This window comes from Ceratotherium simum, chromosome 33 (assembly GCF_057802395.1).
Source record: "Ceratotherium simum simum isolate JZ-2026a chromosome 33, ASM5780239v1, whole genome shotgun sequence".
NCBI classification, from domain to species: domain Eukaryota; kingdom Metazoa; phylum Chordata; class Mammalia; order Perissodactyla; family Rhinocerotidae; genus Ceratotherium; species Ceratotherium simum.
In genome coordinates, this window is record NC_141932.1 from 7,480,463 (window position 1) to 7,503,105 (window position 22,643).

General features: G+C 38.5%; 1 pseudogene; it reads right to left on the reverse strand.

Moving 5' to 3' along the window:
• Nucleotides 1-1,039: 1,039 nt before the first annotated feature.
• LOC147912750 (vomeronasal type-1 receptor 4-like) overlaps nucleotides 1,040-22,643 on the reverse strand; it is a 40,855-nt pseudogene continuing 19,251 nt past the window's right edge.

Consider the following 22,643-nt stretch of genomic DNA (forward strand, 5'->3'; position numbering starts at 1 on the left):
AATTCTATTGTTTTTCAAAATGTAGAATCCTCAACACTTGCATCAGCTTCATAATGTAAATGCAGGGAGAACAACATGAAAATATTTCTTAAAATTTAGGAATATCTATTTTGCTCATTTGGTAAGGTAACTTAGAAAAAAATAATGGATTGATGATGTTTATCTTCAAAATGGGTACACCTCTACTCTTCGAAGTTTGGTGGAAATCCCCACCATAAACTTATTTCCCCACATTAGAGACATGAAATTTGTGACCTGAGCTCTCTTTCTTGCCAAAATACACAACTAGCATCCATACTTTAATAGAGATGAAACTACTTTTTACAGATCTCAAATTCCATGCAATTTTTCCCCAGACAGTATGTATTTTTTTCATCAGCAACACTCACCTGATGTCTCAAAAAACAGCAAAAACGTACTTTTGTGCTCTCTTTCACTTATTCTGGTTCTAACTGGCCATTTCCAAATGAAAATATTTTAAGTATGCTAATGTCACTTCACAATATCATATTTCAAATGACTACTATCTGTCCAAAGATGAAATGTAAGAACTCACATTTAGGATTCCAAGCTCTACTCTCTGAATCTGAATTGACCCTTCAGCTTAACTCTACACTGGTTATTAGTCTGCGGGAAAATTTCTTTTTCTCAAATGACCATCTCACGTGGTGCTTTATTTCATGGAGGTTTTCCTACAATTCCATGCCAAGTTTATTTCTTGGTAAATGTTTTATTTCAGATCGATAGTCACACACTCAAAGAATTTTCTGTAATCCCCACGTTGTTTCAGAAACTCCTGCATAATACTACCTAGATTCTGAAGCTCCCCTACAAGCATTATAGTTTTACTTACATAGGTATTTAGATGATAATTACTACAATAGTTCCTTTACAATTACATTGCGATTTATTGCTTATTTTGGAGGATAATCTCAACCTGTCTTGTTTACCACTCTCTTGTAAATGACTGTCTAATAATTGTTCTTAGGACTCAGAAGAGGATGAGTAAATAAATAACTGAATGATATGCAAATTCAATTTACATAGTTCTCATAAGATTAAGTAAACATCTAATCCTTATCCGGGAAAGGAAAAATGTGGATGCTCTGCGGTCACAGCTCATGAGAACGTAGGGGCTTACAGTTGGGAAACATGCAGTAATTGGTCCAACGAAGATCGCCAGCCTCTGGCTGGGATTATTATAAAGAGCTGAATAAATGTGAAAGATGGAAGAGAGAGAGTACAAAGACACAAAAGTGCTCACCAAGACAAGGATGCTTCGGGTGGCTCTGGATTCAGCAGAGGATCTAGGGGAGATATTGGTCCCATGAATGTGCTGGACCTGCTGCTTGTGCCTGCACAGGATGAAAACCATAAAGCCACTGGTCCAGGTCATGAGCCCCAAACATGGAACATCAGGGAATAATAAAAATCCTACATAAGACTGTGATTCTGTCATGAATTACAACATAACATAATCCCAAATCTTTTTTCTTTGTGATGTTTTTGTTGCTCCAATTACCAGTCACATACAGACTTAAAATGATATTTGTCAGGAATTGTAGGATCCAGCAGAGGAAAATGGAGCATCCAATGTACTTGGGAGCTTTCACTTTAAGCTCTGCCCAGCTGGAGTTCCTGGGGCTGATGGTGATGGCCTGGAAGACACTCAAAAGGCAGGTGGTTCCAATGGACACACCCCTGGCCACTCAGTGGATATAGCAAACAAGTTTGCATCCAATATCACTGAGAAAATGTTTCCACCCAAATGCTGCCAATTCCTGTAGAGAACACGACCAAGGTATTGGCTACGAGCAGATGTTCAACAATCCAAGTGAGATTTGTCTTATATTTTTAAGACAGTTACGCACAAAGGAATCTCTAATATGTAAAATCTTGCACATTTTATCAGATTGGAATAACATGTTTTTAAAGTGATAGAATATTTTTAAACCAGAGAAAATATTGAAAGATACATTTGAGCCTGACAGCTGCTAGCTGAAACTCATTATTAGAGACTGACATTTTCCTTAAGTACTGATTCCTTTCTTCATGAGAGAAAACAGTCTCATCAAAATTAATAGACCACAGATTTTTTCAGTAGGGAAAAATTACTGTCTCCATTAAGCGCTTGATACACCCAGAGTAAGAGAAAACATTTCTATTCCAGCAATTGCCATTTGGATACATTATTTCTGCACAGCACTAAATTATTCCTGTAGATTCATCCTATTCTTTATTATAAGCACAGAGGCATGGTAGACACACCTGCAGTAATCCTGAAAATGTAGTCTATGATTCCAGTATATTAGGCTGAAGAGCAGATTGATTTCAGAACTACAGCTATTAAGTACAAGTCAGGATACATTATCACTCAGATTCAATGGCAAGATTCAAAGTCATTTTTGATTACACTAAATTATAGTATGATCCATTAGGGTTTGGTGTAGGATCCTACTAGCTCCGTTAATGCCTCAGAATTATTCCTCCCTCCTGTGTGGCTTTGGCACTAGACCATACTCAAATCCTAAAGAATCCCTTTTCTGACGTGATCACTTACCCAGACTCCTGATAGCCCTCCTTCCTTGCAGACTCTTCCTCTCAGACTGGAATAGAAAATAGTCAGTGGACTCTTCCGCTGCCAGGACAGTGGGCCTGGTGTGATGGTCATGACAGCCAGGACCTGGAATGGAGGGAGGCAGCTAGACCACTAGATATGGGTTTGTGATTCTGTGACCTCACCTCCCCTTAGAACTGCAATTATCATTTCACCTGTAGCCACCATGGGAGGACAGGCTTGCGGAACTGAGGATATTTGTGAAAAACTGTTATCCAGTTGTTGACTACCAAAAACAGTCACAACCGACTAATTATTTCCAAAGAGATCAGTTCATTGTGTTGAGAGGCTCTTTCTTTTTTTGATCCATGGAGGCAGACAGGTGCACACGGAGGCCCCAGGAAATACTGAGTTGACACATGAGGGACTGGCAAAGATGCTCATGTCTCTTGCTGAGTTCTCTGCTCCCCTGAGAAGTTTTTCTGCCCAAAGTGTGTTCTTTCCTAAACTTCACACTACTGAGTGTCAGCATCATTTCAGTTATGAACAGACAAGCAGAACCAAAGCACCTGAGAAGGATTTTCAAAGCCATATAAGCAAAAGGAAGAACATGATGCCCAAAACTAACATTATAATTTATTGGATTTATTTGCAGAACTCAATGCCAATTAATGTGGAAGTCAGGTGATAAACAAGTTTTCTTTCTAGTAAAATATATTATTATTGACCCTCTCCCCAATGGTTATAGAAAGCCCAAGTTCAACAATATCCATCAAAAGATAGAAATTTATGTGTCTATCCCAAAGGAAAGCACTAGGATCAGAAGTTTCAACAGATTCTACAATTCATAGAACTATCACCTAAGTCAATGCTACTTTCTCAACTCAAGGACACTGAATGGTTACCGCCAGCCTTTACACTTAATTTTTGCTGAATCTTCCCCAAAATTTATTGCTTTTTTCAATAAATGTCATATAAAATATGATTTTAAATTAATCCTTTGATTTTTTCTAATTACAAACCTATATTTCATCTGGGATTAATATTCAAACCCTCTCAATGTCCAGGTCAGAGATTATAGCCATATATTTGGCACCCCCTGCCACTACTACCTCAACACACACACACACACACACACACACACACAGAGAAAACAATTTATATTCACTTAACCTTGTCATACTGTCAGATAACTGAGATTGTTGTTGTCTGATAAGCAAAGAGGGATAAGCATGAAATGAGGGCTTGGGTTATTTTAGTACATGTCTGAGGACCATGGCAGCGGAATCCCTACCCTGTGATAGGCAGGAATTTTTCAGCAGCATTGAGGACCAGATGCTTTGGGGACACAGAGATTATTGTACTTTCTAGAGCCTAGAGCAGTGATACTGAGGATGGAGAAAGTGTCTTTGATGAAGGCACCTTGAGAACATAGCATTTAAAAATACTGGTGAGGGGTTGGCCCCATGGTGTAGTGGTTATGTTCAGCGTGTTCATCTTTGGCAGCCTGGGTTCACAGGTTTGGATGCTGGGCATGCACCTACACCACTCATCACCCATGCTGTGGCAGCGACCCACATGCAAAATAGAGGAAGATTGGCATGAATATTAGCTCAGGGCTAATCTTTCTCAGGAAAAGAAAAAGAAATACTGGTGGTATTTTCATCTCCCACATAGAATCTAGGTGGGAGATGAAGAATATTGGGGAAACTGTTTAGACAGGATGGATGAGCCATGCACTGTGGGCATAAACAACCCCAACATCCCAGAAGCTGAAATAAAAGAAAAGGAAATCCTCTGAGACAGCTGACATGCACATGAAAGTGACCTCACTTAATTTGCAATCTTACACCACTAACAAAACAGGTTATGTGTCTTTGGCTCAGTTAAATGGGGTGGGAAATGTGGAGGCACCCTGGGTGAGTCAGGAGCAGGGTGTATTTCCACCTAAAGCCTAGCCCATCCAGGACTCAGAACAGAAATCCACACTTTCTTTCTGGGCCCATGCAGTCTTTACATATAGCCTGTGAGGAGTGAAAAATAGGATTTGTCAGTTGTGGAAATTAGTACAATGGAGTTAGGGAGCTGGTTAGGCTCACACATTCAACACAGGGATAACAAGTTATACTCAAGTTCTAATAAATCCCAGTCTATATCTGTTACTTCGTGTTTGACTAAGAAACAACACAACCGTACTTATGAAAAAAAGTGTTTTTGTTTTTGTTTTTTCTTACAGTCATGGTGAGTGGGACAAAAACCAGGACTCCTAATGTGACTCAGTGATTCTCTCACAGGGACCCTTCTTTCTCATTTCAAAATATACTTCAGAACTAGAGTAATAAAAACAATGTGCTATTGGCATTTAAAAAAAGATGTATAGACCAATGGTGCAGACTAGAGAGCTCAGAAATAAACCCATGCATTTATGACCAACTGATGTTTGACCAGGTTGCTAACAGTACGGGAAAGGATAGTCTCTTTAATATGTAGTTTTGGGAAAACTGAACATCCACATGCAGAAGAATAAAATTTGAGGGCCCGGCTCTGTGGCGCAAGCGGTTAAGTGCACACACTCCGCTTCGGTGGCCCGGGATTCACAGGTTCGGAACCCAGGCGTGCACCGACGCACCGCTTGTCAACCCGTGCTGTGGTGGCGTCCCATATAAAGTGGAGGAAGATGGGCATGGATGTTAGCTCAGGGCCAATCTTCCTCAAGAAAAAAGGGGAGGATTGGCATCAGATGTTAACTCAGGGCTAGTCCTCCTCACAAAAAAAAAAAAAAAGAAGAAGAAAATTTGACCCTTATCCCATATACAAAAGACGATATATATCTCATATACCTTATGCAAAAGTCAACTCAAAATGGATTATATACTTAAACTAAAGACCTGAAACTCTAAAATTCCTATAAGAAACCATAGGGGAAAAGCTTTGTGATATTGGTATTGGAAATGATACAGCTGATCTGACACCAAAAGACATAAGCAAAAAAAGTGAAAATAGACAAGTGGCCCTGCAGAAAGTTAAGTTTCTGAACAGCCAGGAAACAGTCAACAGAATGAAAAGGCAAACTGTAGACTAGAAAGAAAATATTTTCAAAACATATGTTGTATATGAGGTTACTACCCAAAGTATAAAAGGAACTCATGACAACTCAATTGCAATAAACAAATAATTCAAAACTTGGCAAAGTGATCAATTAGATATTTCTCCGAAGTTATACAAATTTCCAACTGGTTTATGAGAATGTGCTCAACATCACTAATCATCAAGGAAATGAAAATCAAAACTATAACAAAATATCACCTCACAAGTGTCAGTATGGCTATTGTAAAAAAAACAAAAGATAGAGGCTGGCCCAGTGGCGTAGTGGTTGGGTTCAAGTGCTCTGCTTTGGTGGCCTGAAGTTCGCGGGTTCGGATCCCGGGTGCAGACCGATGCACTTGTCTCAAGCCATGCTGTGGCGGCATCCCACATGTAAAGTAAAGGAAGATGGGGACAGATGTCAGCCCAAGGCCAATATTCCTCTACTAAAAGAGGAGGATTGGCAATGGATGTTAGCTCACGGCTAATCTTCTTCACCAAAAAAAATAAAAAATAAAAAAAAAAAAGATAATGCATGCTGGTGTGGATGTGGAGGAAAGGGAACACTTGTACACAGTTGATGAAAATGTAAATCAGTGCACCCACTATGGAAAACAGTATAGAGTCTCCTAAAATAGAAGTACACTATGATCCAGCAATCAATCTCACTTCTGAGTATATAACCAAAGGAATTGAAATTAGGATCTCAAAGAGATGTCTGTACTCTCATATTTATTGCAACATTATGAACAATAGTCAAGATTTGGAAGCTATTTAACTGTCAATTGACAGGTGAGTGGATAAATAAAACGTGTGATATATATCTGTGTGTTATATATATCACACATTTTCTCACACATATGTATTTCATATGTACATATATTTACAATGGAATATTATTGAGACTAAATAGATAAGGAAATTCTGCCATTTGCAACAACATGGATGAACCTCAAGGACATTATGTTAAGTGAAATGAGCCAGATGCATAACACAAATACTAAATGATACCCCTTATATGATGAATCCAACATAGTCAAACTCATAGAAGCAGAAAGTGGAATGGTGGTCACCAGGGTCTGAGAGGAGGACCAACTAGGGAGGTATCAGTCAAAGGGTACAAAGTTGCAATTACACAAGATAAATAAGTCCCACATATCTACATATGTGGTACCAACACTGTACAACATAAAGCTTATAGTTAAAAATACTGTATTTTAAACTTAAAATTATACTAAGAGGATAGATCTTATATCAAGGGTTTTTATCTCCAAAAACTAAGAATAATAAATAAGAGAGTGGAAGAAAACTTTTGGAGGTGATGGATAAGTTAATGGCATATTTGATACCAATAGTAACGATTTCGTAAGTGCATACTTATCATCACACTTGTCAAGATGTATACATTAGATATATACAACATTTTGTCTGTGAAAAAAATGAAATAACAGTGAATCAGAACACTGAATAAAAGGAGAATGAGTCATTAGGAGACTGGGCCATGGATGTGCAGGAAGCACAGAAACCAAGGGGCACCTGAGGACAAATTGTGAAAAAAAGACCTCGGTTCTGCCAAATTAGGTAAGGAGAGCTTCCGTACAGAGAGGCTCCCTAATGCCACCAACTAGAACTTCGCAAAGTTAAAAGTTAACGGTCTGGTGTTTTCAAGCACCCCTGTGTTCATTGCAGCGTTATTCACAATAGCCAAGACTTGGAAGCAACTTAAGTGCCCATCAAGGGACGAATGGATAAAGAAGATCTGGTATATATACACAATGGAATACTACTCAGTCATAAGAAGCGATGAAATCCAGCCATTTGTGACAACATGGATGGACATTGAGGGTATAATGCAAAGGGAAATAAGTCAGAGGGAGAAGGTCAAATACCGTATGATTTCCTTCATTAAGTAGTAGGTAATAACAACAATAAACAAACACATAGGGACAGAGATTGGATTGGTGATTACCAGAGGGGAAGGGGGGATGGAGGAGGGGGAAAGGGATAATTCGGTACATGTGTGTGGTGATGGGTTGTAATTAGTATTTTGGTGGTGAACATGATGTAATCTATGCAGAAATAGAAGAACAATGATGTACACCTGAAATTTTTACAATGTTATAAACCAATAAAAAAAAAAGTTAACGGTCTGCACCTTTGCTGTGCTATGATTTAGATTCATTTTTATTAGAAGTTGTGTTCCTTATTTCATCCAAATTCAGAGATGATGTGCCTACAGGAGCACTTTTCATTAGTAGCATCATTGAAGGCTCTGAGACATGGACCAAATTCCTAAGGAGATGGCCACCACCCCATAGGAGGACTATCATAATTTCACCACAATGAGTATTGCTAAAGGCGTGTGAAGAAAACCAGAGGAAAGTTTAGGTAGTTTCTGGATAAGAATGTCTGAGGTGCTGTGACTTCTAGTTTCTGACCTAACTCAGGGAAGGGTGGGGGCTCCTTTACCTCAAGTCAGGAAGGGGAGAGTGGAAGGATTCTGAGAGAGAGTTGAATATGCATCCTTTTCATTTTGGAGGGAAAAAATATATATCTTTGGAAAGAGATTACCCTATATGCAATAAACACTTCATTCAAGACTTCTGTTTGTTTGTTTTTTGGTGAGGAAGATTAGCCCTGAGCTAATATCTGTTGCCAATCCTCCTCGTTTTGCTGAGGAAGATTGGCCCTGGACTAACATCTATGCCCATCTTCCTCTACTGTATTTTATTTTTTATTTTTGTTTTTTTTGTGAGGGAGACCAGCCCTAAGCTAATATCCGATGCCAATCCTCCTCTTTTTTTGCTGAGGAAGACTGGCCCTGGGCTAACATCTGTGCCTATCGTCCTCTGCTTTATATGGGATGCCACCACAGCACGGCTTAACAAGTGCTGCCTCGGTGCACACCCGGCATCTGAACCGGTGGACTCCGGGCTGCCACATCAGAGCGCTTGCACTTAACCGTTTGCACCACCAGGCCAGACCCAATCTTCCTCTACTTTATATGTGGGATGCCTGCCACGGTGTGGCTTGATAAGCAACGTGTAGGTCTGCACCCAGGATCCAAACATGCAAATCCTGGGACACTAGAGCAGAGCCCATGAGCTTAACCACTATGCCACCAGGCCAGCCCCAAGCCTTTTTTTGTTGATATAAATTTTTCATTTTTTTTTTTTTTTTAAAGATTTTATTTATTTATTTTTTCCCTGCAAAGCCCCAGTAGATAGTTGTGTGTCATAGCTGCACATCCTTCTAGTTGCTGTATGTGGGACGCGGCCTCAGCATGGCCAGAGAAGCAGCGCGTCGGTGCGAGCCCGGGATCCGAACCCGGGTCGCCAGCAGTGGAGCGCGCTCACTTAACCACCAAGCCACGGGGCCGGCCCTAAATTTTTCATTTTAAACTGTAAATATTTAAGAAATTTTGGCAATTATATTTTTGCAATAATTCTTTAGATTCAAAATTTAATTTCCATCTCAAATGACATCACGGAGTTTCCAGAAAACTTTTTAAAAGAGAGAGAGAGAATATTACCCACCCTGGAATAAGAAACCATCTGAAGCAGACCCTGACTGCAGCGTTTTGGGAAGTAACTGCAGTCCCAGGATTGACCAGGACAGAGACTCTTCCAAGTCGCAGAGGTGGATCCTACTGAAGAGAGGCCTCACGGATTTTGGTTTTATATCATGTGCAACTTGCCCACCTGGAGGGTTTATTTGATAGCAGTTTTTCTCTCTTCTCTCAGAAGCTCGGCCCATCGTCTGCTGTGAGCTCTGTGACCCAGTGTCTTCCTGTCACCTGCTGTGCTGTGGACACAGGGTCGGGTATTTCCAGCCTCCCCAGCCTCCTGGTCTTTGGGCAGGTTCAGGCACAGGAAGGCACCAGCAGAGACTGGAAGGATGGGGAGGCTAAGGTGTTCCTTTCACTCAGCATAACGCCTTAGATATTCATTCACGTTTTTTGCATATCTCAATAGATCGTTTCTTCTTATTGCTGAGTGGGATTCCATGGTATGGAGATACCACTCCTTGTTTATCTGTCCGTCAGTCATTAGACATTTAGGTAGTTTCCAGCTTTTGTGATAACCCTATATTACAATAAATACTCCATACAAGTCTTTGTTTGGTGATATAAATTTTTTATTTTAAATTGTAAATGTTTTTATATTCTGAGAATTATATTTTTTACAATGATTTACCATTTAGATTGAAATTTAAATTTCCATTTCAAAGGCAACCACAGCATTTTTCAACACACTTCATAAAGTACTAAAAACTTTTAAGGACCACTAGTATATCATCAAACCCCAAAATTCTCTCAGGAGAAAACGTTGTAGTTTTAAACATCGGCCAAGAGCAGAGAAGAGTCACACTAAGAACCAGTCCGATATAAGCATCCTGGATAATCTCATTCACAGTAGAAGGGAATTTGAATTTGTACATACATATTTCAGGACATGATTCAAATGACATCAGTGATGAATTTCAGTTTATATGTGGAATTCAAGAGTGATTTAACATTAGGCAATCCATTAATAGAATTCATCACATCTATAGATATAAAACAAAAAATCAGGAGATCATGTTCATAGATACAAAAGCAGCTATTGGCAGAACTTACCATCGGTTAAATTACAACACTCAAAACTAGGCAATGATGGATCTTTCTTAACTTGACAAATGAAGTCCTCATCCTGATCATGAGGATGAATTAGGAAGATTCCCACTGAGGGCAGGAATAAAACTAAAACAGTTACAATAGGATGAAATAAAATAAGTTAAAATAAACTAGGAAAAATCTAAAAAAAGTTGTAAAGTATATATAAGAAAAATAATAGAAAAATTCCAGAAATATATCAAGTACACATAAACAATGGAAAATCACATCATGTTCTTGGATAGAAAACCTCAATATATATTTAAAAAAATCTCTTGTCCTGAATCTAAAGTATAAATTTAATTTAGTCTCAAAGCACATACTATCAGTTATTGTAGCTAGGCGTGTTATTGTAAAAGTCTTATCTTAGATGAAAATGCAAATAAGGAGAGTGAAAGAAGCCTGAAAAAAAATGAGTGTGGCTAGTTCTATGACATGTCTTGATTCATCCACAGACTTATAAATATCAGTGGAGATATTCATGAATATACAACGGTGCATAAGAGCTAGTAAGCAATAAAGCTACACTGTGACTGCCATCTTTAATACTTGTGTTTATGGATGTGATATTCCTGTCACAAAGATCAAAAAAACAATTTATTCTTCACATTCTATGGCAAGATAAAGTTCTAGTGAAAGATAAATATATATGGCAAAAAAACACCTTACATGTTGTTATAAGGTTAATTCTGACAGGTTTTACCAGATTTCGTGTTTCTGGGGATGGACACACCCCCAAGGGTCTCTACTCTGACATTTTCCCTGATGTCACTCCTACTGATTCTTAATTTAAAAGTGGATTAAAATGTCTTTCTGCTTCCTTCTTTAAGAAACTAAAAAGAAAGATGCCTATCTACACCGGATCTTCAAATGATTCCTCAGTCAGTGGTCATCAAGTGAGAAAAGGCACAAAATCTCACACCCACAGAAGTATAATGTTCAGTCAGTTATGAAACTTCTCCCTGAAGCCAGAGCTTCATCTTTTACATGTGATCAAAGGCTTTCACAGGCTCTGCATTGCTCTGCAAACCAGACCTTCCATATGGGCTTATCTCTGAGAATCTGAAATCAGGTGACTGATGAACACTAATTTCCTATCAGATCTGCCCTCTCTTAGTGATCCTGCAGGAACACAGAAACACTCTAGGATTTTTCCTGGAGCCATTTACCCCATGCAGATACACTTCTAGATTTGGACAGAAGCTTCGATCTTTACTGTTACCCCTGCTCTGTCCAAACAGCTTCTCCAGAACTACGATGTTCTAATCTCTCCTGAGAGTCCCCACCTCAAGGTATCTCTCTGTGTCAATAAAATTGATTTAGTAAAGTTGAAAGAGGAATAAGAGGAAAGCTGTGCTGCGGGCTAGATGTAGGGTAACTTTACCTGATTAATGTCTCTGATTTACCCAAATATTGATAGATAGAGATTTATTTCTCAATGGTTGAAAAAGAGAAGGACCTCAGAACAAACAGGATGTAGAAAATGGAATCAGTGCTGCATGGGACCCAGCTTAAGCTCAGCAATGTGATACTAACTCTACTCACAAAAATCTTCCATCTTTGGAAGCACATTGTGAACTCAGCCAGCTGGACACTAAGCGTGCATGCTCCTCACTGGAATTCCACGCCTGCATCACAGAGCAATGGAACAGAACCAAAGAATTCTTAAGGGTGAAGTAGGGGACCAAGAGGAGAAGACGAAGCCACAGTGTCTGTCCTACCATCTGGCCTAACTGTTGCCACGCCCGTCTTGATCCAATATGGTCCTCCCTCTCTTCTCTGGGCCTCTCTTCTTTCCACATCTATCACTTCACCATCTCTCACTTACATTTTGTAACAACTTTAGTTTTTATCCTTATGTTAATCCATACGTAACCCAATTATTAACTGTGTACATCATAATCCCTTAAAAAATTCATGTCTGACTCCACTGAATCAATGACTTTGAAAGTCTGAAGTTGTTCTAATTCCCATTTTTGGAATTTTTGCTAATTTCTATGTATTTATACTCTCAGGGTCTCAACTGTCTTCAATTTAGTCTTGTCTGCAAAATCACTCAACATAGACATAGAATCAAGTCTCCCCTGTGCCAACTTAAAAAGCAAACTCACTTGATATTTTACCATCAAAATGATTTTATTCTGGAATAGCCAAAATAATTGCAATTTGGGATGTGCGTGCTATGGCAAACCACAGGCAAATCTGGAAATGTAAGGAGGAAAGCTACTTTTATAAAGAAATGGGGGAGTAGGGAGGATCTGTTCAAAAACAAATCCATTCGGGGAAAGGAACAGTTTAGGGTGACAATGGCTTCTCAATGGCTGAACTGCAGCATTTCTCATTGGCTGGGCTGTTACCAGGTGGGGAGAAAAATTTTCCCTCAGAAAGTAGTTTTACCTCCCATGCAAGATACAGGCGACCATCTCTTCGTTTTTGGTGTAATGGACGCATGTGATAGGGTGTGAGAGCTCCCCCTACAGGGTTTCCCAAGTCCAATTTAGTTAAGGTTTCTTTTAGTAATTTCCCCATTGTCTCCTTCCGATGAAGATCTTTCTCTGAAAGCATCCCTGATCAACAGTCAGGTTCTCTATATGTAGTGGTCTTGTCCTTCAGTGCAGAAAAAACCTTTCCTGATTGTCATGTCCCACATTGGAGGGAAGGTGCATAATGGTTGAAAACCATTTAGGCCACATTTGAATTACAAGAAAGGTTATAAGGGAGAACTCTCAGGCATTTCCCATCTAAAGTCTATATTTTTCTTTCTTTTTTTTTTTAAATTTTTTGTTTATTGCAGTAACATTGGTTTATAACATTGTATAAATTTCAGGTGTACATCATTATACTTCTATGCATAGATTACATCATGTTCACCACCCAAATACTAATTACAACCCATCACCACACACATGTGCCAAATTATCCCTTTCGCCCTTCTCCCTCCCCCCTTCCCCTCTGGTAACCACCCATCCAATCTCTTGTCTCTATGTGTTTGTTTATTGCTGTTATTATCTACTACTTAATGAAGGAAATCATATGGTATTTGACCTTCTCCCTCTGACTTATTTCACTTTGCATAATACCCTCAATGTCCACCCATGTTGTCAAAGGTCATAGGCCTTGGAGAGCATCTTGAAGTGCTGAGCCAGCATCAACATATTGGGCATGTCATTTTTACAGAGGTTTGACTGGCAATAAGTTTATACCTAGGCTTATGTTTCTTTGTCCATCATGAAATAAAAAGTGAGGGCTTCCAAAGACGTGGATCACCAGGGTTACAGTTACTAGTCACAGTAAAATGAAGTAAACCCTTTTAAAAACTGCTTCCTTCAGAAACAAAATCACTATCCTGAGAGATATCAGCACCTCCATGTTTATTCCATCACTATTTATGATAGCCGTTAGGTGGATACAACCTAAGTATCCATCAGTGGATGAATGGATCAATGAAATACCATTCAGCCATAAAATGAAGGAAATCCTGCTGTTTGTAACAACATGGATGGACCTTGAAGGCATTATACTAAGTGAAATAAGTCAGACAGATAAAGAAAAATACAGTATTATCTCACTTATATGTAGAATCTAGGAAAACCAAACTCATAGAAACAAAGATCTTAGTTGTGGTGGCCTAAGGGGACAGTGGTTCGGTTAAGATGGTCAAAAGGTAGAATCTTCTAGTTATAAGACAAATTAATTCTGGGGATGTAATGTACAACATGATGAATAGAGTTTGCAATAGTGTATCATATATTTGAAAGTTGCTAAGACAGTAAATCTTAAAAGTTCTCACCACGAGGAAAAATAGTGTAACTACGTGAGGTGATGGATGTTAACCAAACTTATTGTGGCAATCATTGTGCAATATACAGATATCAGATCATTTTGTTATACACCTTAAACCTATTCAATGTGATATGCCAATTATATCTCGATAAAACTTGGAATAATAAACTTTTTAAAACAAAAAACTTTAACAATAGTCAATAATATGACAAAAAATTTAAAAAATAATTGGTAAAAAAGATAAAAATAAAAGTCACTTCCTTCAGATAATTGTATTTTATCTAAAGTCAAAGATAAATTAAATTACAAAGAAATAAGTGTACATTTCATTCTCTCCAGATATGAGAACCATTAACCAAGGGGTGAGCTTTACTCAGCTGCTCCCTCACCTGACAAAACAGAGAGGAAACTGTTTGAGATATGGAATGCCTGGATTTTACTGAAGGACAATTTGCAAACACATTTTACCTGTGAATGTAAGTGCCAGGTTTCACATTTTAATCAAAACGTAACCAACAATGAATTAAATTAATTTATTGTAAACATATTTTCCCAATAAGGCATGAATGCTTCCTTTCCTTTAAACACTTTAAAATAGAAACATTTTATATTTACAAAATTAAGTAAAATGCATTTCTAAATAGCCTTAGAACAAGTTCAAAATTTATCAACCTTTTCCCAGTCTAATATTATCCATTTCAAATCCCTCTTGTGGATAGGGCAGGGAGCAGAGCAGAAGATATTAATGCATATCCTAGAAGCCTGTCAAGACTTGAGATTCTTCATATCATACATTATTTATAGGCCTTAACAATTCATCTATAATAAATGATGAACCCTAGATTTAAAAGTCACCCAAAGCTCCTAGACCATTATAACAAAATTATTTTTAAATACTTAATGTTGTCTAATACCCAATTCATTTTCACATTCTCCAAATGACCCACAAATATATTTTTATTGTTGTTCTTGTTCCTTTTTTACTGTGATAAGAACTCTTAAGACCTACCCTTTCAATAAAATCTTTTTTTTTTTTTTGTGAGGAAGATCAGCCCTGAGCTAACATCCATGCCAATCCTCCTCTTTTTGCTGAGGAAGACCAGCCCTGAGCTAACATCTATTGCCAATCCTCCTTCTTTTTTCATCTTTTCTCCCCAAAGCCGCAGTAGATAGTTGTACGTCATAGTTGCACATTCCTCTAGTTGCTGTATGTGGGACGCCGCCTCAGCATGGCCGGACAAGCGGTGCGTCTCTGTGCGCCCGGGATCCGAACCCAGGCCGCCAGTAGCGGAGTGTGCTCACCTAACTCCTAAGCCACGGGGCAGGCCCCTAAAATCTTAAGTACACAATACAATATTGTTAACTACAGGCATGATGTTGTCAAGTAGGTCTCTAGAACTTGTTCATCTTGTATAACTCGAAATTTCTACCCTTTGAACAACTCCCCATTTCCTGTTCCCCCCAGCCTGAGACAACTATCATTCTAATCTTTGTTCCCGTGAGTTTGACTATATTGTTGGATTTCTGAACCTGGATGCATACAGAGTTTATACATTAAAATTACCCATAAGTTTAAAAATCTATTAATGTAATAGGTTACTAATTTAAAGGGGGTAATATGATTAAATTAATATAAGCAAAGCTTAAAAATTTGATAGAGTTAAAAAAAACATAATTGTTATGAAAGAACTAGAAAAACAAATTACTGGAACACTAGGGATTCACTCTAATTAAACCTTATAGTGGCCATGAATTTTCAAGGTACAATTTATCCTTTCAGGTGCAGATAAACAGATAGGCTCAAATCATCATTTCTCATTAACTTTGTTCTGGCACACAAAGCCAATGTTCTGAGGAATAAAAAATTAGGACAGCATGCATTTTGGGAGGTAAAGAGCAAATTGTTTCATTATTGAGAGATGATGTGATTGTCTGCATAGCAAATCTAAAGAAAAATGATACAAAACCTGTTCATACCAACAAGATATTTCATCTAAATTACTGGGTGCATGATTGATCTAGCATAATCACATATATTTCCAATCAATTAAAATATGAATTAGCAGCCATATCTAAATGTTTTAAGAATAAACCTCAGAAAAATGTACAAAGTATTATGAAGAAAATTATAAAATATCTCTGGGATATATAAACATTAATCTAAGTGAAAGTGACCCAAAAAAATATTTGGGAAAAATGTCATAAGAATAGTAATTCTCCTCAAACTAATGTGTGATTCAATCAGGTCCAGTCAACAATCAATGGATTTTTCTGAGAACCTGACCAGATGATTGAAAATTTAACAAACTTATAGAACCAAAATAGAGTAGAGAAAGTTGAAGAAATGCAACAGAGTAAGGGACTCACCCTATCAGATACCATGAATTGTTGTAATGAAATAGGAATGAAAAGAAGGTGGTGATGAATATTAACCTAAGATTAATGAAACAGAATGTGTAGCCCAAAACAGACTTTCACGTATAATAAATACTGAAATGTCTGAGGGGGTTTTCTCATAAGTAAGGAAATACGAGATTGTTACATGATCATGAGTGGACATAACTTTAATCATATCTCTGTACTAAATGACTTATATGGAGGTGTAGCGTGGATCAAGCAACAAGTACAAATTTATTTACATATTCATTTATTTTCATTTTTTGTGTGTGTGTGAGGAAGATCAGCCCTGAGCTAACATCTGCCAATCCTCCTCTTTTTGCTGAGGAAGACTGGCCCTGGGCTAACATCCATGCCCATCTTCCTCCACTTTATATGGGACGCCACCACAGCATGGCTTGACAAGCGGTGCGTCGGTGCGCGCCCGGGATCTGAACCGGTGAACCCCAGGCCACCGCAGCAGAGCGCGCACATTTAACCGCTTGCACCACTGGGCCGGCCCAGACAGTACAAATTTAGACTAACATTTTATAATATCAAGGTAGGGGAATGTTTTGTTATGAAGATATAAAATACAAACTACAGAAGAATAGATAAAACTCTAACATATTATAACTAGTAAAGGTTCCCTGAAAATAGAAGACAACCAAAAATGGAAAGGTATATTTTCAATGCCTATCATCCAGAATAAAATAGCATCCAGAATAGATTAAAAAATACTTTCTGTCATTTCATAAGCAAAAGGAAGACAATACACAAATTGTGGAATTAGGACTCTGACTAGGCAATTTACAGATCAGTAACTTCAGATGGTGACAAGATATTACATTATAAACAGCATCACTAGTAATCCAAGAAGTGCAAATAAAGTCAACAATAACATCACACACATACAATTCATAAAAATTAAGACACTAGCAGAATGGGGTTGATGTGGGGAAATGGAGACTCTCCTCCAGGGTTAGTGGGGGTGGGATGGATTTAACCATTGTGGAGGAAAGACAAAGTGGTCACTTGGACCAAACCTGAAGATGTATGAAAATGGTGATGCACCACGTCCATTCCTAACATTCTGTACGTAACGAGGTGATATTCCCCAATATTTTCATAGCAGCAACACTAGTGAAAGGGAAAAATTCCCCAGTGTGGCTACACAAATATAAGGCAAACGATGCCTGAGACTAGTTAAAGGCGATGAAAACATTCTGTTCAGTCCATTGCAATGGGAAGTGGGTCCAGCATGAACCGAACCCAACTTCAACTGGGTATCAGTGATGGGTGATTTAAAGGGAGAAGGATGGAATAGGGAGGGGGAACAAGTGGGCACTTGAGCAGAGGTTGGGGAAGTGGAAATTTACAACATCTGGGGACTGGATTGGTCAATGTGATTAGGCCAGCTGGGATTGGTAGCTGGTGCTCTTCCTCTCCGTAGAGACTGGGAGTCAGGGACCCCATCTTCAGGCATTGGCTGGAAAAGCAATGTGTTCCTTTGGTGGCCTTGAACTTTTTCAGGCTGAGTCCTTATCTAGAAACTCGATCTTGAGCTGTTAGAGATCATGCTGCTACTGTTTATTGAAATCTCTCAGCACACGTGAATGAAATCATGATGTGCTGAAAGATGCAGTTTTTATAGGCTCAGTTGGAGGCCTAGTTGAGGAGAGGGCTCAGAGGAACCTGATTAGACTTGGGTCCAGGAGTAAGTCTTTGTCAATACCTCCCACAGTAACCTCCATCCTGCAACCCTGAGACATCTATCCATCCCCTAGACCTCCAGTAACTCTCCACTTATGCCTACCTCCATCTCAACACAATCCTTCTAGACTTCAGTACTGCCCCCTCCACCTCCATCCGTCTGCATCCTCTATGCTCTCCTTTCCCTGGACCCATGTCGACCCCCCATTCCAGTAACCTCATCCCAATTCCAGTGTCTTCTACCCTTGATTTCAAATGTCCCATCACCTAACCTTCCAGCACTCTCATCTTCCCCAATATCCTAATCCTATAATCTCTGCCCCTTTTTCTTTGGGGTGTTTAGCCTTCTCATGCCCACCATTTCCCCCTCCCAGGCCTAGTCATTGTGCATCCACTCACTTTCTCTCTCTGTGCCCACTACCCCCACCCAGACTCCATCTCCCCTTCCCAACCTCCGTCTCTGTCTTGGAGCACTAACTACCTCCAGGACCACATATGTCACTATCATCCCCTTCCTCCATGTTCTTTAACTCTTCATAGATATTATGTCTCCTTCACCTGGACCCACACCTGCAATTTACACACCTTGCCTGTTATCTCCCATCCCTCTTATCCTCTTAGTTCCCATAACCCTCTGCATTTCTTATGCCCCCAACACCCAATATCCCCAAATTCTTAACTTATTTGCACCCTCTCTCTTGAATCTTTAACACCTTCATTGTCCTGTGACCCTCTCCAAACTTTAACCCCCTGGGCCTTTAACCATATGCACTCTCCCCTTGCACCCTCTATCTACTAACACCACCATGCTTCCTGTACTGTATCTTATCCCTGTTCCCCCATTCTTGTTTCTTTGCTTTATCTCACCACCACGTTTTTCTCCCACAAACACTCCTGCTTTCCTGCCACACACCTCACCCTAAAGATGCAGTGCTCACCACATTTTTTATATAATGCACATTGCAAACTCTGTCCTGGTGGGATGTTGCAAGATTAGAAAGAATAAAAAGGGTGCAAAGGCTCCTGCTTTTCAATAATCCTGAGATCTGGAGATACTACTGTTCTTCCATATATGAACATGATATTGAGATACATGATGGTTGTGGAGTGTGATCATGCAAACGTGTTATTCTGTGAGTTTGTGTGAATGTGTATTGCTGGTAGTGTGTATGAATGTGAGTGAGTTGGTGTTGTGTGGAGAAATGTGCTTGTGATAGAATGTATCGGTGCATGTGTGTGTTTATGTGACTGAGTTTTATTGAGTGTGCATGCACATGAGTGTGTGCATCTGTGTGAGATGAGTGTAAGTATGGTTTGTCCACCATTATGGCTCTAATCTCTGCCATAGAAATCCAGGATTGGAGAGTGAACTGGGATCAAATCTTGGAATGTTTAGTTGGAAATACCAATGATTGGTTTATACGTATATTTTTTTTTCTTATTACTAAAGTAGTGAACGTCCATTGCAGAAAATAAGCAAAAAAATTTCTTGAGGACTGTGGTAATTATTCAGTGCTCTTGGACTAAGTAAGGAGAACTGAATTATCTGAAATTTTAAACAAATGGTAGAATCAGATTTAAATCATCTGATGACCGTGTTTCCATTTGTTTGTTTATTTATAAATATAATTTTTGTTGATACTGTTCTATTTAGGCTTATCATCACTACTGGGGTCAATATTGCTAAATTACATTTTCATACAGAAATTCCATATCACCTAACTTTCAACTTAATTGGCATCGAGTGTGTAAATGGGACCAATAATTTCTAATGTACATCAGTGGCTTCATGTTCTTCCTTTATTTGTGTTTCATTGAATATCCTTATCAGGTACTTTGTCAGATTCCATATTTCTATTCATAACTTAAAGGGCGGTGCAGCTCAGTGGTCTGTGAATTACTAGGGATCTAGTTGTTAGGCAGAAAAATTTCTCAGGGAAGCAGAGAATCCAGTGAGACACACGTGCTCCACTGTCAGTTCCTCACATGTCAGAGCTCAGTGTTTCCTGCTTTCTCCCTGTCTGCCTCCAGGGATCACGGAAAAGAAGGATCTTCTCCCAAACACTCCAAAGGTCTCTTTGGAGATGCTAACTAGAAAGTTGAAGTTGTTTTTGGTAATTGGAAACTGGGGAGTTTTTTTTCAGGAACGTTCCCAGAACCCCAAGTCTGCACTGTTTTTGCCACTGCAGGTGAAATGGTAATTGCAGGTATTATAGGAGGTGAGGACAGAGGACCGCAAACCCATATCTCAGGAATTGGCTGCTTCCCTCCCACACATGCAGTGGCTGTTGCAGCTTCACATTGAGCCCTGTCCTGGCAGCGGAAAGGATTTAGGTGAGTATGTTCTATTTCAGGCTGAAGAGCAGAGTCTGTCAGGGAAGAAGGTATATCAGGAATCTGGGTAAGTGATCATGTCAGAAAAGGGATTCTTCTGGAAGAGAAGCTGTTCAAGTTCCAAAGTTAAATAGGAATGAGAAAAATTTCTGAGGCATGGGCTGAGCTAGTAAAGAGAAATGGGGTAGTAGACCCTACGCCAAACCCTAATCACTCTTAATATAACTTAATGTAATCCTTACTGAGAGTGTGTATTGGAGTTTAATCCAAGGGATCATGAAACTTGATTTTTAAGGTCCTTAAGGACTAAAGTTCATAAATCAATCTTCTTTTCAGTATACCTTACAGAAATCATAGACTAAAATTTTAGGTTTATTAGAGGTGCACCTGTAAGACCACCATGATTGTAATAAAAAGCAAGATGAATCTATAGGAATCATCTAATCCTTTGCAGAAAAAGTGTATCTGAATGGCAGTTACTGGAATAGAAACATATTCCTCTAACTCAGGTTAAGATATGATTAAGGGGACATTAATTCTGCCTCCAATGAAAACATCCACTCTCTCACGATTATGGTGAAACTGTTTTCCCTCTTGAAGTTAGGAAAACAGCATTTAAAGAAAGGTAACTTTAGATTTGTGTATTTCAGACTCAAATGCGTCTTGTGATATTTTCTCTACTTTAAAGATATTGTACTAACAATCCCAAGTTCAATACACACTTTTCTTTGACTTGATTTTATACCATGCACAAGATTTTACAAATCTTATCTCATTGCTAACAGTTTCAGTTAACTCAGTTATTGAAAGTTGTAATAAGTTTATTTCTACACCACAACATTTTATCGTTTATTCAAGTTTAATGACCCATATGTTAGGGCATGGCATAGATTGTGTAAACAGATGATGATTATATTCAATTACTATGATATATGACATTGCACTTTGGTATTGGCATAAAAGCAATTGAGTCTTTCTGTGGAAATCCTAATACTGAGCCAATCTTGCATCCTTAAATCCGTACATCTGCATTTCACTAGCAACTAAAGCTTTATCCTTAATTATCATTGACTCATAGAATCGCTATACATAAATAAAAGCAGATGCCCTCATGGGAGGGGCTGGTGTCAGGCTGCTTGGCTACACAAAAGGGATGCTAAATCAGCAATATCATTGAGTAGTTCAGCTAAACTATCAATAATGTTCCTATATAATCTTTATTACAAACATTATAATGTCCCAGTTACAAAAAGAAGAAAAAGATACAATAAATTGTGGGAAATATAACCTCAAATTATTGGAGGTTTAAGGCCACTAGGAAAAGAGATTACTAGTGATGTTATTTATCTTCATTAGCAAAACCTTTATGGTTACTGTCTTTTCCCTACAACCTTGAATAAGGTGGGAGAAGATAAACGATGGATGTGGTGTGATAGCACTTCATTCATTACACGTCAGTTTTAACACATTAAAAACCATTCAGTTTTATTAATTAAAATAAATTAAGCTCACACATAGTCTAAATAAAGCATTTCAAAATCCACTGTATGACCCTTGGTCAAAATATAGGTTACAAGCATTTATGAAACAGATTTGTTCTTCTGATACAATGATCTGAGAGTTGTGTTTTCTTTGCTTTCCAACATGGAGGCTAATTACTTATTAAACATGGATGTACATTAATTTTATGCCATTTTAGGGAACAGTTAGCTATACTTTTTCTCAGATATCTGTGAATATTTCTTTATTTCAACCATGCCAACTAATATTCACGACTACTATATATTGCTATTATGAAGACACATCAGGATTTTAATGAACTGCCAGTTTTTTATCCTTAAAGAGCAATTGGTAAAACTATTTAAAGTTTATAATGTTCCTCTACCTTACTTTAATACAAAGAATGATGACCTGAATACTTACCTGATGGTGACTTATCTCAGATAAGTCAACCACAAACAGTGCCTCCATTTAGATTTGCTTCATACGTTGTACTTTACAGTGTCCTTTATCTTCCACGGAAAAGTAGATTCGATGAACCCCACCTAATATAGACGGGTCTCTCATATCATTGAGGCAGCAACAATCAACCACATGATTTCACATAGAAATAAGAAATAAAGACATAGCATGAAATGATTT